The following is a 17395-nucleotide window of genomic DNA, read 5'->3' as shown; positions in this document are numbered from 1 at the left end:
TAAGACCCACTCCATGAGATAGAACCCATACCCAATGCTGTGTAGGTGGCCAAGAACCTGAGACTAGATAACTCAGAAACTTAGGGGAAACCCAAATACTATTGTTTTACTAAAAGACATAACAATAAAATGACTCCTAATGACATTCTGTTATATTCAGATCAGTCTGTGCCTTGGTCAGCCACCATCAGAGAAGCTCCCTCCTGTAGCAGAAGGGAATACATACAGAGACCCATGGCCAGGCATTATTCAGAGAGTGAGAGACCTTGGAACACTCACTCTTAAATGGCATGTCTCCATCAAATACCTCCCCCTCAAAGCTCAGGGAACCCCTCCAGAAGAGGAAGCAGAAAGAATGTAAGAGCCAGAGGGAATGGAAGACACCAAGAAAACAGGGCCCTCTAAATCAACATGATTGATGCACATATGATCATATTCAGAGACTGACACAGCATGCACAGGGCCTGCATGGGTCTGTACCAGATGAAGTCCTCGAATTGAAAGGTGAACACATACCCTCATTCTTAACCCAGAAGCTACCTCCTACTGATATCCACTTGAAAATGAAAATTTAACTTTTCCAAGGGAGTCTCACTGCAAAAATAAACTACTCTTAAGGGTAGGCTGCCTAGCAGTAAATGGCCAACAGAAAACAAACTCCATAGCATCTTTGGAAGTTCCTTGTCTCACAATGTTAAGCCAGGGCTTTTTTCTTTTGTTTTATTTTTACTTTTATTTATTTTTATTTATTTATTTAACCCTAAAGGTTTTGCATATATATTATCAATTCTGGTTTTGTGTTTTTATGGGATTCCTGAGTGTCTCTGCATTTATATGTTTCTCTTGGGATCTTTTCCTTCTGTTTGTTTTTCCTTATTCCAATTTGTCTGTTTATTATTTAGCTTACATTTTGTTTTCTTATTACCCCTTAAATGCCTGTTTGCTCTCTGATACAGAAAGGAGTAGATTGGGATGGGAGGTGAGATATGGAGGAGCTGGGAGGAAAAGAGGGAGAAGAAACCATAATCAGGATATATTATGCGACAAAAATCTATATTTTAGTTTATACTTTTTCATTGCTATTATTATTACATTTTATTATTTAAAACAATTTTAACTTTAAATATATTCTGATTATATTCTTCCCTTCCCTCAAGTCCTTCCAGATCCTCTCTTCCTCCTTACCCACACAACTTTAAGTTCTTTCTAAAAAAAAAAAAAACAAACAAAAATCCAATACAACAATAAAATACACCCAAACCAAGAAAACCAAACAAATACATGCCCCCAAAAGATAAAATCTAATTCTAACCAAGTAAAAGCACACACATACATGCACAACAAACAACAACACCAAAACCCAAGGAGTCCATTACATGTTGGTCAAGTACTCCTCTAAAACATTAGGCCTGTCCTGGAATGGTTGATATACCCAGTGTCACTCCATTGTTGAAAATTGATTTTCTTTCTCCCATTGGGTATAAATAACAGTTCAGTTGTTAACCTTCACCGTAGTGGCTAGGTTTTCATTCATTCATTAATTTTTCAAAAAGTGTAACAAAATAAAATATAATAAGATAAACCAAAAACTATCACATTAAAGTTGGGCAAGACAAACAAACAGAAGGAAAAGAGCCTAAGAGAAGACACAAGAATCAAAGACCCACTCATTCACACACTCAGAAATCAAATAAAAACGTTAAACTAGATGGTGTGGGACAATGGTCTGTATTCTGTCAATTATATTTTAAATAAACATTGACTGACCAGTAGCCAGGCAGGAAGTATAGGCTGGACAACCAGACAGGAAGTAGAGTGGGTCAATGAGAACAGGAGAATTCTGGGAAAAAGGAAGTCCTAGTGTGCAGTCCTGTCCCAGCCACAGGAGAAGCAAGATATAATTGCCCCGCCGAATAAGGTACCGAGCCACATGACTAACAGACAAGAATAATGGGCTAATATAAGTTATAAGAGTTAATAAGAAGCCTGAGCTAATGGGCCAATCAGTTTATAACTAATGTAGAATTCTGTGTGATTTCTTTGGAACTTAATGACTACAGGGACCAGGTGGGACAGAAAACTCAGTCAATAACTAGAAGCCATAATATATGCACAAAGGACCTAATATAGACCTATGCAGGTCCTATGCATGCTGCCTCAGTCTCTGTGAAGTCATTATGTCATATGAGCTTTGATCATGTAGATTTAGAGGGCCTTACTTTCTTGGTGTACTTCAGCCCCTCTGGCTCTTAAATTTTCTCTGCCTCCTCATCTACAGGGTTCCTTGAGCCCTGAAGGGAGGTACTTGATGGAGAGACATCCTGTATAAGATTGAGCATTCCAAGGTCTCTCATTCTCTGCATAATGCCTGGTTGTGGGTCTCTATGTATTCTCATGTACTGCAGGAGGAAGCTTCTCTGATAATAGCTGAACAAGGCATTGATCTATGAATACAACAGGCTATCATTAGGAGTAATTTTATCATTACATTTTTCTTCTTTTAGACTAGTATTATTTTGTTTAACCCTGAGTCCCTGGACTATCTAGTCTCAGGTTCTTGGTCACCCAAGCAGTGTCTGGTATGAATTCCATTTTGTGAAACAGGCCTTAAGTCAAATCAGATAGTGGTTGGTTACTCTCACAACCTTTGTGCCACCATTACCTGAGCCTATCTTGCAGGTAACACAGCATTGTAGATTAAAGGGTTTGTGGCTGGGTTGGTGCTTATGTTTCTCCTTTGGCAGCATTCAGAGTACCTTTCTGTACCAAAGATGCCAGAACATAGGGATAAAGGCTCTATATAAACACCAGCAGGACTTCTCCATGTTCAAAGAGTTGTACAGGTGTTGTCTTCAGCAATGGGGCCTTGCTGTCAATTTTTAGAGAACAATCTATAGTCTTGGCAACAGCCTGGGTTGTTTGAGGATTTCCATGGTGCCCTTTGGCCAACAACTCAATTAGATGTAACCTACTTTTGATACTGGATGCTTTGTTTGGTTACAAAAGATAGTTCATTAGGACACTGTTTCCTCCATTATTTGGTGATTTTACTTAGATGGCCTTCATATATGTATATATTTTACAAAGTTTCTACTGTATTAGTTTCCCATACTACCCCTCAAATGCCACTTATTTTATCTATCTTTTCCTGAATTCCCTCCCACAGCCCCCCTCCCTCCATGTAATCAGAACATATTGTACAAAAAAGGGCCTATTTTCAATAAAAGAAAAAAGAACCATCCAGAAAAAAAAGAAGGCATAACTGCACAAGGAAGATTATTTGGGAAGAGGAAAAGGCCCAATTGGAAGGAGAACAATAAGGGGGTAATGCGGAGTGAATCTGACCAAGTTACATGATATACATGTATGAGATGCCATAACAAAACCCACTATTTTGTATTATAAATATATAATATTTTTTTAATTCCACATATAATTATGAGAAAAAATGCCTAAGAAAATTTCAGTACTGCCAAAAGCCTTATCATGCTATAGCCTAAGACAGGCCTGTGGCACCCTCCGTCTTGAAGCATATACTGAAAAACAACCAAAATAGGAAATATGTATAGTTGGTAGCTCAGAAGGACTTCTCTGTGAGCCTGAGAACATTTTTTTTTCTGATATATGATCATCAAAAATAGTAAGGTCTATTAGGCAATTGGTGCACACCTTTAACTCCAGCACTCAGAGGCAGAGGCAGACTGATCTCTGTGAGTCTGAGTTCAGCCTGGTCTACAATGTGAGTTCCAGGACAGTCAGAGTTATATAACGTGATTCTGTTTAAAAGAAAGGAAGAAGGGGAGGGAGGTAGGAAGAGAAGATGTACTAGAGAGATGGTTCATAAGTTAAGAGCACTGGCTGCTGGAGTGACTGCTCAGAGGTTAGGAGCACTAATTGCTCTTCCAGAGGTCTTGAGTTCAATTCCTAGGAACTATATGGTGGCTCACAACCATCTTAATGAGATCTGGTGCCCTGGTGCTCTGGTGTCCTTTTCTGGCATGCAAGCATACACACAGGCAGAACACAGTACGCAAACTAATAAATAAATCTTTAAAAAAAGAAAGAAAAAGAAAGGAGGATAATGTCTGTCTCTCATTCTGCAGGAAGATTGAATGCACACAGTTGGCTGCCACAAAAATAGATAACCTAATCATATTTACACTGGCCACAACTTTGTTATTTTTAACTTCACTGATTGTCATGAGTCCTCATACTTTCCCCTTCCTCATACTCTGCTTACAATATGCAAATCACCTCTACACAAACCAGAATGGAGCTCATCCCTTTCCTCTATTGTCAGTCCTTACTGAATCAAATCTGTTCTGATGGCTTTACTGGTAGTCAGTCACATTTATCCTCAAACTCAGAAGAAATTTTAACCTCCACAGTTCATGAGTTCAAGTAATGCCGTAAAATATGAACACAGCAGGTCAGAATAGCGACCTGCAACTGCACACTGCTAAAGTGTGTGACCAACAATTATGCCTTAGAAATAGAAATAGAAAAGGAAAGCCAACATTAAGGTCCCAGGGAAGAGTCTTTAAGAGGGAATGTCTTTTCTACTCATTAGCCCCATTTAGGATCATGAGTTTCAAGAATACCAATGTCAGTGTGGTTTGCATAAGAATGGTCCCCTTAGGCTCATATATTTGAATGCTTAGTCATCAGGGAATTTCTTGAAAGGATAATCCTATTTGAAAGGATTTTAGAAGGATTAGGAGATGTAGCCTTGTTAGAGAAGTGTGTCAGTGGGGGGTTTCAAAAAACTGTACCAGGCCCAGAGTCTTTCGCTACCTCTGCCTATGGAACAGGGTGTAGCTCTCAGCTACTGTTCAGGAACCATGAGTGTTGTCATGATCTTTCTATGTCCATGCCATGATGGACTAAACCTCCAAAACTGTAGCAAACCCAGAATTAAATTATTTCTTTTATAAGAAGCCAGGGAGTGGTGATTTGAATAATAATGACCCCCATATGCTCATATATTTTAATGCTTAGTCACTAAGGAGTGGAACTCTTTGAAAGGATTTATAAGAATTAGGAGGTGTGACTCCAGTATCATGAATATCACCATGTTCTCACTATGGCCCCTGCCATGCCCCCACCTTAATGATAATGACTAACCCTCCAATACTATAAGCAAGCTCACAAACAATTAAATTCTGTCTTTTATAAGAATTGCCTTGCTTGTGGTGTCTCTTCACAGCAATAGAACAGTGACTAAGACAGCCAGTATTGTCAGTGTCAAAATGAAGAGAACGCAAAGTTCAGAAGTGAATTTTTCAGCAGTATCTGGGAGTGGTAGATCAAAAATTCCTCCCTTACATATAGCACTCCTATGTATCAGTGTATCTCTCACCCTTAGACACTGAGCCCACTGAGGATTCTAGATAGTGGAACTTTGGCTTGTATTTGACTTTCCTCTTGAACATGCAACAACATAATTGTTCAGAATATTCTCTTACTGTCTTGTGCCACTCTACCTTCAGCACAGGACTCTACTGAGTCCATCAAGAAACTTACTGATACCCTCGTTTAAAACTGTTTGTTCACAGAGGCTGAAATTAGTATACAGATTCTTATATGTGCCAAAGAAATAAATCCTTAAAGCATCCTGACTTGGGTCTTTCTGCAGCTGCAGAGACTGAATAGTTCCACCTTAAATTCCACTTGTACACATAAATAGAAGATGTGATCAATATCCATCAGAAACACAGGAAATCCCTATCACCAAAAGTAAGGTGTTATCTTGGTGGGACCAAGAAATTTTACCAAATATACCTTCCAAGGCACATATACACATGCATACTTCAAGCCCCCTAACATTGGGCTACTACTAGAGAGATGATGCATGGCACTAAACTAGATAGATGTAGATCTAAAAAGCCACTGGCTATTATGTCTTTGCAGAGAAGGCTTGCAGTGCCTACAACAGAGAAGGCACATCCAAAGCACCAATCACAACTATTGTCCCACTCAGCCTTTACTTTCAACTATTTGGGTTCTTGAGAGTCACATCCAATGTTCTGGAGGAAGATGTCAAAAAGCAGTTGCTCAGTTTTAATCTTTAAGTAACATTTTGAATAAAAATTGGGAAAGCGAGATTTCCTGTGAAAGAAAAAAATCAAGTTTTCTGTGTAATACTCTGGACACTGATAAAATGTCAAGACAATGTCCATACCTGGAGAATGGAAAGAGGGTCAAAGTTGCCAATTAGGGAGGACTTCAGAAAGAACCGGGTCATTCTTGTCCAGAAGCTACTCAGAAACTCATAACTGGGAGGGAGAAACCATGGCAACTTTTTTTATCCAGTAGGAACATCCAGGATTCACTTGTGGGTCATGGTACCAGAAAGCTGCACAAAGTATTAAGATGGGCCAATCACTCCACCATAGCCACAAAGTAAGGAATCTAGGGACCAGCCAGGATTCCAGAAGTATTATAAACACCAGAAACCATTGCCTGTTACACAGGACATGGGCATAGTTAAGGGAAGAGGTAGGAAGATGGGATAAGAGAGCTGTAAGTGTAAACAGCTTCACAGTTTCTACCTTGAATCAATCACTTCCTTTAGTGGCAAAACAGAGCCCATAGATGAATTATCAGAAATTTTGCACATTATCTATCAAGAGTGGAACTAGAAACACAGAGAAAAAGTAGCCATATACTATCAGCAGTGTGTGTGCAAGACTTGTTAATAAGTCACATATTATGTACCAGAGGGGACATATGGAAAGGGGGCTGATGTTTTCAGGTAGTGTGAGTGAAGCATCACATAGAAGAATGTCCTTTACACTTCCATTTCACAACTCTTAGAAGCATTAGAGGTGGTCTCCTGACCCCTTACATTTTCCCAGCCAGGCCAACAAACCTGCCCAGCCCAGCCTAGTTACTCCATCTTCTTATCCATAAGCTTCCTACACTTACCCTAACCCTCAGCCAGAACTTGAGTCCCATGCCCAGTGATTTAGCCCAATCTGAGGAACCTTGCCCATACCTTTCCAACCTCCAGACTTGGGACCAGACACACATTCCATGCATAGTCAAGCAACCTGTGTCCAGAACAGATACAGAACCAATAAAAATAAAGCCCACATTCTTAGGACACATCACAAAACCACAAAATATGAAAGGTCAAAACAGCATGTCTCCTCCAAATCTTCCAGTCCTGTAGAAATGGTCTCTAATGAGAACTACCCAGTTGAACCTCAGGACACAGACAGAGGATGGCAACCTAGATTGTGGTACCCAGCAGAACCATCCACTATGGTTTAAGGAGAAAGAAAAACTGTTTGTGGTATAAACAGCCTCAAAAATTTCATGTCTACCAAACCAAGCCTAAAGAGTACTAGAAGCAGAGACATAGAGCCTCCAACAAAGTCATGCCTCCTTGATTAGGTTCATTCCAAAATATTTTATTTTCTCTGAGCCTATTGTGAATGGGAGTATGCCCATGATCTCTTTCTCTGCATTTTTCTTGTTGGTATATAGAAAGACTACTAATTTTATAAGATTAGTTTTGTATCCTGCCTCTTTGTGAAATTATTGATCACTGATCCTGCTCTTGCTCAAGAAACTAATGATGTCTACAATGAAAACTTCAAATTTCTAAAGAAAGGCATTAAGGAAGACATTAGAAAATGGGAGCCCACATGGCATACAGTGGGGCTGTTTTACCCTCTGATCTTTTGGCAAGCTTTATTTACTAAAATACAAATGAAATATCACTCAGTACATTTTCCCTTTTTGTCAAAAATAAAAAGAAGGCTTTAACTAATATAAGAAAACTATATTCAATAAATACAATGACTATATACAATATATACAGGCAATAAATACATCAACAATGTCTAGTCCATTTGTATTTGACAAATTCAGTAAAAATATTCCACATCTATCCCATCTTGGTGAGTTCAAAGTTATTTTCTATCATAACTTGTTTTCTACATCAGGTAAACAAGGAAAATTATTACTATCTAGCCATCAACTTCCTCAGAGATCCAAGAAGGATATAATATTAACTGAGTAAGCAGAAAGTGCGAGCAACTGACTTCCAAAAAATATGAGATGACAGAAACATCTGGCTGCCTGGAAGTCACCCACGGTTTCTCTGAAATTCTGGGGCATTTATCTTCAGTCTATAGGCCTATCATATCAGATAGACTTTTCTGTGAAGCAGGATATTCTGAAGGACTGTCCCTCCTTGTCTTGACAATGTTTGGCAGTCACTATCTTTTCTGTCCCGCTTGTCTAGTTTGGACAGCATACTGTCAGCAGTTGAAGCAAGGGCATTTTCTTGCCCAGTGGCTTACTTTTGTCAAAAAGAAAGTAAACTCCATGTGGAGTTTCTTCAATGTCCACTATCTTCTCTGAAGTAGAATGGTGCTGTCAGGAGCAGACACGCCTCATTGTCATAAAAAAGAGCCTATGTTATTAAAATATCTTAAATGCTATATTCTGTAGATCTCTGAAGTTTTGAAGATGACCTGTCTATCTAAAATATATATTCTTTGACCTTGAAAACATACCTAATGTGACTACAAGTTCAGTTACAATAGGAGACTAATTAATAACCCACATTTCCTTTTTTTTCCTAAATAATTGATGATAATAACATTCAAGGAAATTTACATTAAATTGTTAAATGAGCTATATAGGTATAATACCTTGAAAAAGATTAGAAATGTATGTACAGTAAGTTTTTACAAAATTAATCTCAAATTTGTATACAAGATACAAAAGTCCAATCCACTGTAAAACATTCAAAACTAGTAGTAGCTTTTTAAAAGTAGATTCAATAATCTACCCTTTTTATCTTATCAAATCTATATCATCACTTTTTATTTTCAGAGTAGATTCAATAATCTACCCTTTTATCCTATCATATCTATATCCCCCCTTTTCTTTTCAAAACAAGAACTAATTGAACCTATTTTGAATCTAATTTTCTTTGTTTAGCTTTTTTTTCCTGAGCATTATCCATAACAACTTGTAACCAACACTCTAAAAAAACAAACAAACATGCATAATCCATTTCTAGGGAATGTGGGCATAGTTTTCTAGGTTACTTCCTGCTGATTGGGGGTACTAATAATCTTGTGAGGACCCAAAGAAAATTTAGGATTATGGTCAAGTCCTGCCTGGAGTATTGAAGATCAGAGAGTAAAACAGCCCCACTGGTCAGCCTTTACAGAACAGGCAGTGGTGATACACACGTTTAATCCCAATAGCCACACTAGTTTGCCATAGAAACTGGGCAGTAGTGGTGCACACTTTTAATCCTAGCACTAGAGCAGAATATAAGATGGGAGGAGACAGCTCTCAGTCAGTCTCATTCTGAGGATTCCTGGAGGTAGGATCGCAATTTCAGACTGAGGTAGAGGTAAGAGCCAGTGGATGACTGCTTTACTTTTCTGGTCTCCAGGCTGAACCCCAATATCTGTCACTGGGCTTTTTATTAATCATGGTACAAAGAAACACAATCTAAGAACAAAAAAACCCACCAGTCCTCTTTAAGAAAGAACATAAAAAGAACTAGCATTACAGCTTGCCCATTACTAAAATCCATAATTCTCTGTCAGGACCCAGCCCAGCTCAGGAGGGCAGAGACATCATGGCTACAGTCCTACAGAGAAGTCTTCAACCCCTACTACTACAGTCCTTTTTTGTGCTCCTGGCATAGGCTTTAATCAGATCTCCCTTTCATACTCCAGTAGAACAGGATGAAAATGTGCTGAAGTTTTCCTTACAGGAAAAAGTTGAACAGAAATGTGCAAAGAAGAGGACAAATGGCCTCAATATTTGGGGGTCATTGTTTTCTGCCTGTAGAATAAGAGTTCATTCCTGAATCTTGGACATGGATCACTTCTCTGATGACACAAGACTGTCAGCCTGAAATGATCCCAGAGCATGATAATATGGGAAGCAGACTCAGAAAAAAGGAGAGGGGGCATAGGGAGGATAGTTGTTCAAAATCAAGTCAGTTTCCTTCCTAGCTACACATCTACTAGCTTCACAACTACTAGCTGTACACCTATCTCTGACTTGGTCTGAGGCCATGCACCACTGTGATTTTTCGAATCTTCTTCCCAAAGCCATTTTCAATTTCCTTAGTCTTCTTCCTTGATTAAAGTCTGTATCTTCAAATTTAGAACAATCTCCTAGTCCTCTTGATGTGATAAGCAAAGTGATGAAGTAGAAGAAATAAATGTTATCTTTACTAAAGAGACAGGCTATGTATGCATTTATTTCCTAGGGCTACTGTCACGAATGCCATAAATCATACAGTTCAAGACAGATATTCATTATCAAATAGGTCTGAACACTAGAATTCCAAAATCAAGACATCAATAAGGCCATGCTTCCCCTGAAAGTTGCTTACGAGAATCTTTTCTTGTTTCCTCTAGTTCCTGGCTTTTCTTTAGTTGAAATTTTATCTACTTATTCTAAAATTTTCTGATGGAGGAAGGTCATTGGTTAAAAAATAAAGAAACTGCTTGGCCCTCATAGGTTAAAACATAGGTGGGAGGAGTAAACAGAACAGAACGTTGGGAGGAAGAGGAAGTGATCTCAGAGGCCATGCTCCCCTCTCCTGGGCAGACACCATGAAACAAGCTGCCAGGTCAGACATGCTGAATCTTTCCCGGTAAGACTGGTTCTATACAGAGTATTAGAAATGGGTTAAAGCGAGATATGAGAGCCAGTAAGAGGCTAGATATAATGGGCCAAGCAGTGTTTATATGAATACAGTTTGTGTGTTGTTATTTCTGGTGTAAAGCTAGCCGTGTGGGAGCCGGGCGGGACGAAAAGCAGGCCCACAGCTCATACTACAATTTTCTTATTATTTGATTTTTGTGTGTAGGGGTCTTTTGCCTACACTATATCTTTGCATAACTTGCATACCTGGTGCCTACAGGGACCAAAGAGATAGTCAAATCACCTGGAACTAGAATTATAGATGATTGTGAGCTACTGTTTGGGTGCTGGGAATAGCACCCAACTATTAACTACTCTGAACTACTGAGCCGCCTGTCCACAAATGTTGCTAACAGTATTTGGTGCTCCTTGGAATAGTTTTAGAGAAGTAATTATTCAACTTTGTTTATTAAAACATAACCAAATTTGCTTTGCAAGAGATTATTAAAGTTGGGAAGGAACATCTGAAAGGGACATTGGGTTCCACCCCAAACACAGCTTGGGCAAAATGGAATTCATACCCAAGAAGCATATTGATACATGTCAATAGATGGAAAATGACTAAGAAGAAACGGGCAATAAAGGCGATATGGCTAAACCTATCTAAGAGGATTCTTACTGAAAACAGGTCAGGATTCTCAGTTATCATTGAAGTTATGTAGAGGAAGAAGAACTTCATCTGAAATTGAGGAACATTAGATACTGCAGAGTAGAGAATGGTTGATAAATTGACTTAGCAAGGGTTCTTTGTTAACCCTGAATCTTCTAAAACTCATAGGTGAGTTTAAGAGAGGTTCGGGAGCCTGGATAAAGTTTAATTAATTAGAGAATCTTTGTTTTGGCTTTTGTTCAAAATATGAAGAGATCTTGGTCGTATAGGACTGCAATTCCAACTATCTGGGAGGCTGAGGTAGGAGGGTCACAAGTTCACAGCCTGTCTTTGCTATAAACTGAGTTCAAGGCCAGGCTGCTCAGTGAGGCTCTGCCCAAAGTAAATTAAAAAGATGGCTGGGTATATGGTTTAGTAACATTAGAGTACTTACCTAGCCTGTGGATGGCTTCTGGGTTTGGTTTCCAGCACTAAACAAATATTTAAAAATTAATGAAGAAACATTCCCTCTTCCTTTCAACAATCTAAGTCAGCTGTCTCATTTGTTCACCTTTTATTAGAAACTAGTTGAATCATGTGTTAAGGCTTTGTAGTAGAGGACCTCTGCTGGTTGAGGCCCATAATCAAACATTTTGTAAGGAGAAATTTCTATGAAAATGGAGAAAACAAAGATTATTGTTGTTCTGGGAAACCCAGTTCCTGAGTATAGAGGGAAGTCAGCTGATAATTCCAAGTATTGGGCTTAAGCATGGCAGTGACAACCTCACAGATTTCCCGGCCAGCAGTCTGAATATCTCTGATGATAATATTGAGTATTCTTATAATCTAATGCATACCCCAGCCATCAAAACCACCACTCTGGCCAGGCACTGGCCCTGACTTTTCCATATGTACCATGACCCAAGTGAGGTGGGAGAATGTCTACAGGAAATCTTCACCCTCCATACAGACACATACTATGAGCCCAGACACAGCCTCCTCATATATAGTGTGGACTCCCATTACCTCATTTTCTGCATCCTGGGACCCAGATCCATGACTCTGGGACTGTTTTACTAGGCTTTTCCTCACCAGGGGCCTTCCTGACGCATTGAATAAAGCCATATTCCTGGCCTTAACCACGCTAAGTGTTGTTCTGCAGTGTCTGAGTCATCCTCTTCCCCATCTGCCACACTGCCCAAAGACCGGATATGGTTGCCATGGTGATCTCTCCAGTACAGAGCTCTGAGGATAGGTCTCTGGCCCCAAAAGATGCAATATCCGCTAAAGCCTCATGAGCACACTTCAAGGGGGGTTTTAGAGTCTAGGTGCAATGGAAACATTGGCAGACATTTAAAAATAAATCAGCTATTGCAAAGAGTCATTTGATTGAAAAATTATGACTCACTTTCCCATTGAAAAGAGAAACCGTTTGTTCAGAAGCCGTAGAGGGACATCAGCCCCATCCCCATTGCAAGATAAGCTCCAGAAGCCTCAGCACATATACTGTGATCTGTGTGTGCAGAGTAAAGGGTGAGGACATGAAGGGTTCAGGCTAGGTAAGCTGCCTTGGTAAATCTCACAGGAACAAAGGGAATAGGCAGATTGGGAGCCTTCCATAGTATCCCAGGATCATAGGGCTGTGCAAGTACATATGGCATTGCCAATATGGGACATTCAGAGTATAATATCATTATATGATAATGGGCTCTGAGACCACAGGAAAATCCTGGGGAGGAATCTGGGGGGTTACAGAGGAAAACAAACAGGACTAAGAACTGGGAAGGAATCTGGTTCCAGGCACAGGTACTGCATGTAGTGTTTCAACTGATCACAGGCTTCATGCTGTTAGCAGTGTTCTTGTCCACATCTGTATTCTCAACCTAAGTGCCTACACCACTATTTAGTGGACAACTGGAGAACCACAGGGTCCATATTTTTTGCGGCATTGTATTTGGGGCCCTCCTGGCAATGAAATAATTTTCCATTTGTTGATTCATCTGATACTAGTCCAAAACACTATGCCAGGGAGAAAGGGGGTGGTAGGATGAACAATGACGTGAAACCATTCCTGTGAGGAATTGCCCTCAGCCATAGAGCAGACACTCTGAAATGCTCTGCAAACTCTGCAAACGTCCTACTAAACAGAAATTCAACTAAACATCATATTTTGCAGAGGCATCATCCATCTGATTTTTCAAGACTTTTTCCAATCTCATAAAATAAGGCGATCTTCAAGGAGATATGAGGATAGGGGCCCTCTGAATGTTCAGGACTGACCAGGCACTCTTAGATTCCTCTCCAGAAGAAATGGTAGGGCGTAACTTACCACTATGATTAACTAGGAACCTGAGGCCAATCTATAAACGTCATAATCTGACTAAGGGCTAGGAGCCATACATATGGCCTACACCTTGGTTGTCTCACAAATTGGCTATCTGGCATTCCTTGTATACAAGAGAAGATAATGGGTTCTCCAAAGAGCTTGCTCTAGAGTCTAGGCCTTGGTGGCATCATTAGTGACAGACAGGATTTGTGCTGCACTAACTCCTCCACCAGATTTTGGGAAATATTTGAGAATTTGAAGAAGTGTGAAATATATAAGACATATGAACAAATGGGAGAAAGGGGGTACTGGGTAGGAGAACACAATGGGGAAGGAGACTGTTAATTTTCTATTCCTGTGACAAAACACCATGACCAAGGCAATGTATAAAATAAGCATTTAATTCAACTTACACTTTCAGAGGGTTAAAATCCACAATAACAGAACAAAGGCATGATAGCAGGAACAGCAGAGAGCTCACATTTTAAACCTCCACAAAAAGAAAGAGAGACAAACTGGGAATGAAATGGGTTTTTGAAACCTCAAAGCCTGTCTGCAGTGACACTGCTCTCTTCAACAAGGCCATACTCCTAATCCTTCCCAAACAGTTCTAACAACTGAGAAAACAAGTATTCCATACACATGAGTATATGGGTGCCATTCTCATTGAAACCACCACAGAGGCCATGGGTGAACAGTGAGAGAATTGAAGCCTGGAATTAGAGAAATGGGTTCTCAGAGGAAGAACACAGCCAGGATTAGGATTTTGGAGACGTGTTGGGGTTAGGGTGGACAGGGCTCCTGCAGAGCTTTCTGGACAGGATGGTAGTGGATTCAGGAACTCACAATGGGGCCACATACTAGTTGTCTTTTCAGGATAGCAATAAGGGTGTCATTCCAGTGGCACTGTTGTTTGACATACATGTAAACCACATATGGAAGATCACCAGGAGTAACTGAATAATGGGCTTAAGCAGTCATATTATAGATTGTATTCTGTTGTTGTGATAAACATGACCAAAAGCAATTAGGGAGGAGAGGATTTACAGGTTATGGTTCATCATCAAGTGAAGCCAAGGTAAGAACTCAAGGCCGAAACCAGAAGGCAAGAACTGAAGCAGAAACCATGGAGGAATGTTGTGTGTGGGCTTGCTTCCCCTAGTTTACTTAGTAGTTACCTTTGTTGTACAATTCGGGATCACTTACCCAATTTTGGTACCACACATTGTGGGCTGACCCTCCTATATCAATCAACAGTATAGAAACTCAATATATGAACCCATAGATATGCCCAAAGATCAGTCTGGTGGAGACAATTTTTCAGAACTCACTCATGGTTTTCTGGACTCTAAAAGGTTTAGGAAATTCTACTACTCCAGTTCTACCATCTGCAGAGAAAGTTTATCTGGTAGGCTCATGCCAGTCAGCTCCATTCTACACCTGTGAGTATCTCACGTGGCTGTCCTATGGTCTGGGAATCTCCAATATCCCTGGGTATTCACTGTAACTGAAGCTAAACTTTCACCAGTGACCTCCTACAGTGCCAAGTCTCAGCTGCTGTTCATCATGACTATTTTGACCTTCAAAACCAGTACCACATGGAGGACACTCTACTATATTTTCAGGCTTGACCTCTGGTTTAAGAGGCAGCTTTGCCTCCCCCAGACCACAGTTCTGTGTGCTGAGCCTAGGAAAACACCTCTCAGATGACTTCTCCCCAGTGATGCTTGTCTCTTATTAATCACAACAGATTTTTCAGTCCCACCTAACAAGCATCACACGTGAACAACTGTCACAGTTAAAGCAAAGGTTTCTTTTCAATGGTATTGGACTCTTGCAAATCACAGCTGAGAACCAGAAACTACAGGTTCTTAATTCAAATATATCACATGAATGAACCATGAATAGGATTTTTGAGGGATTCTTAAACTTCCATTTTACATTTGACAAACTGTGCTTCCTTCATCTAATTTGTCTCAAGTTATCTACTAAGCTGCCACAAAATAGCCTGAGTACTCAAATGGTTTTTCCATCCCAAAGCCTCAAGTTGTCCACCTTCCTCCCACAAGAGTCTATGCCAAAAGCAACATAGTCAGGTCCATTGCAGAAACAACTCTGCTCTTCTGGTACCAATTTCTGTTCTTGTTTACTTTCTGTTGTTGTGATAAACACCACAACCAAAAGAAACTTGGGAAAGAAAGGGTTAATTTGGTTTACATGTTATAATCTATCATCAAGGGAAGCCAAGACATCAACTCAGGATAGGAATTAGAAGGTAGGAATGGAAGTAAAGACTGTGGAAGAACCCTTCCTACTGGCTTTCTCCACTTGCTTTCTTATACATCCCAGACCCACCTGTCCAGGCACAACATCACCAACAGTAGTCTGGGCTATTCTACATCAGTCATTAATGAAGAAAATAGCCTACAGACATTTCCGCATATTAGTCTGGTGGAGGTAAATCCTCAATTTCAGTTCTTTCCCAGGTGACTCCAGCTTGTTTCAAGTCGACAAAAACTAACCAACATAAGCCACAACCACTTTCGGCAAATTTCCTCAATCAAATCTACAGCTGGAATATATAGAGGGGAAACTGGACAACACTAATACCTGATCTTGGGGTACAAAGATGGCAGCTCTGGGGCTAAGAGATCAGCATGAGGAATCAGAATACAGTGGAGTAACTTCCTGTCAGCAATATCGTGCAGTAGATACCCAGAAGGAGTGTCCCAAATACAAAGCTTAGGAAAAGAGAGGGCAGCAGGGTTAGACACTTGTTAAGGTGGGGGACCATTAGAAATCAGGTGGCCCAATTAGCATCTATGGTCTTGAAAACCTCTTTGGTTCTAGTCCCTCCTGCTGTGCCTCAGAAGGGATTGGGGATCATCAAGACTAATACATAAAATCATAAAAACTAATACAACATGATAAAGTTTTCCTTCCTAGTTCTCTGATAACAGAATGAGAGTCATAGATTGAGCTTGCGGCCTTGGATGTTCCACTATCAACAATGGAGACTCAAGGTAGATAACTGTCCAACTAACTGAGTGCACACTTAATGCCAATTTTGGATCTACTCTCTTTCAGGACCATTTTCCTTCCCATATATGGGAACCTAATGGAGGTTCATGATTTTTAGTCAAGTCAATTTAAAATTTAGCAAAAGCCATTAATGAATAGCAGAAAAATGGCAAAGAAAGGAGCTCCAAAAGCAGATAAGAAACAACCAAAATGTTAGTCAACTGTTTTGGAGCTTCAGAAACTAATTAAAAGCTCACGGAAAAAAGAGGATATTAAACTGATGGTGGCAGGCAGACAACAGACCAAATACCTACAACAGCTACAGAATCAGAAGTGAGAGCACAAACCTTGACACAAAAAATTGCAGCTGGTTGTGATGCTTGCGGGTGTTCAGAGAACTGGAATGCAGGGTTGAGTACCATCCCACCTAAAGACAAAGACATTAATTAGTATTAGTCACTAGTGCCTGGAACAGGAATCAAAGCTAATGTTAAAGAGAAACCAAATGAAAATTTTCTGGAAGAGTCTAGAAGAATACGGAGAGCTGCAGAAGCCCAAAGCTTTCTCAGAGGATTGACCCATAAGCTCTGAAGATTGGGGAAGAGTGCAAGTAGTCTTGAATATGAGTCCTTTTGCAAGCTCTGAAAGGTTTTCTTTGGTTCCATGGATAGAAGGAAATGCATGTTTCTGGTCTAAGCCTAACTCAGTGGGAGAGTACTGAGGTGGTTTGAGAGGGAATGGCCCCATAGATTCCCATTTGGTAG

This window comes from Microtus oregoni, unplaced genomic scaffold (genome assembly GCF_018167655.1).
Source record: "Microtus oregoni isolate MIOR12 unplaced genomic scaffold, Mior012 000171F_ref0000002, whole genome shotgun sequence".
In the NCBI taxonomy this organism is placed as follows: Eukaryota; Metazoa; Chordata; class Mammalia; order Rodentia; family Cricetidae; genus Microtus; species Microtus oregoni.
This window is presented reverse-complemented; position numbering follows the sequence as displayed.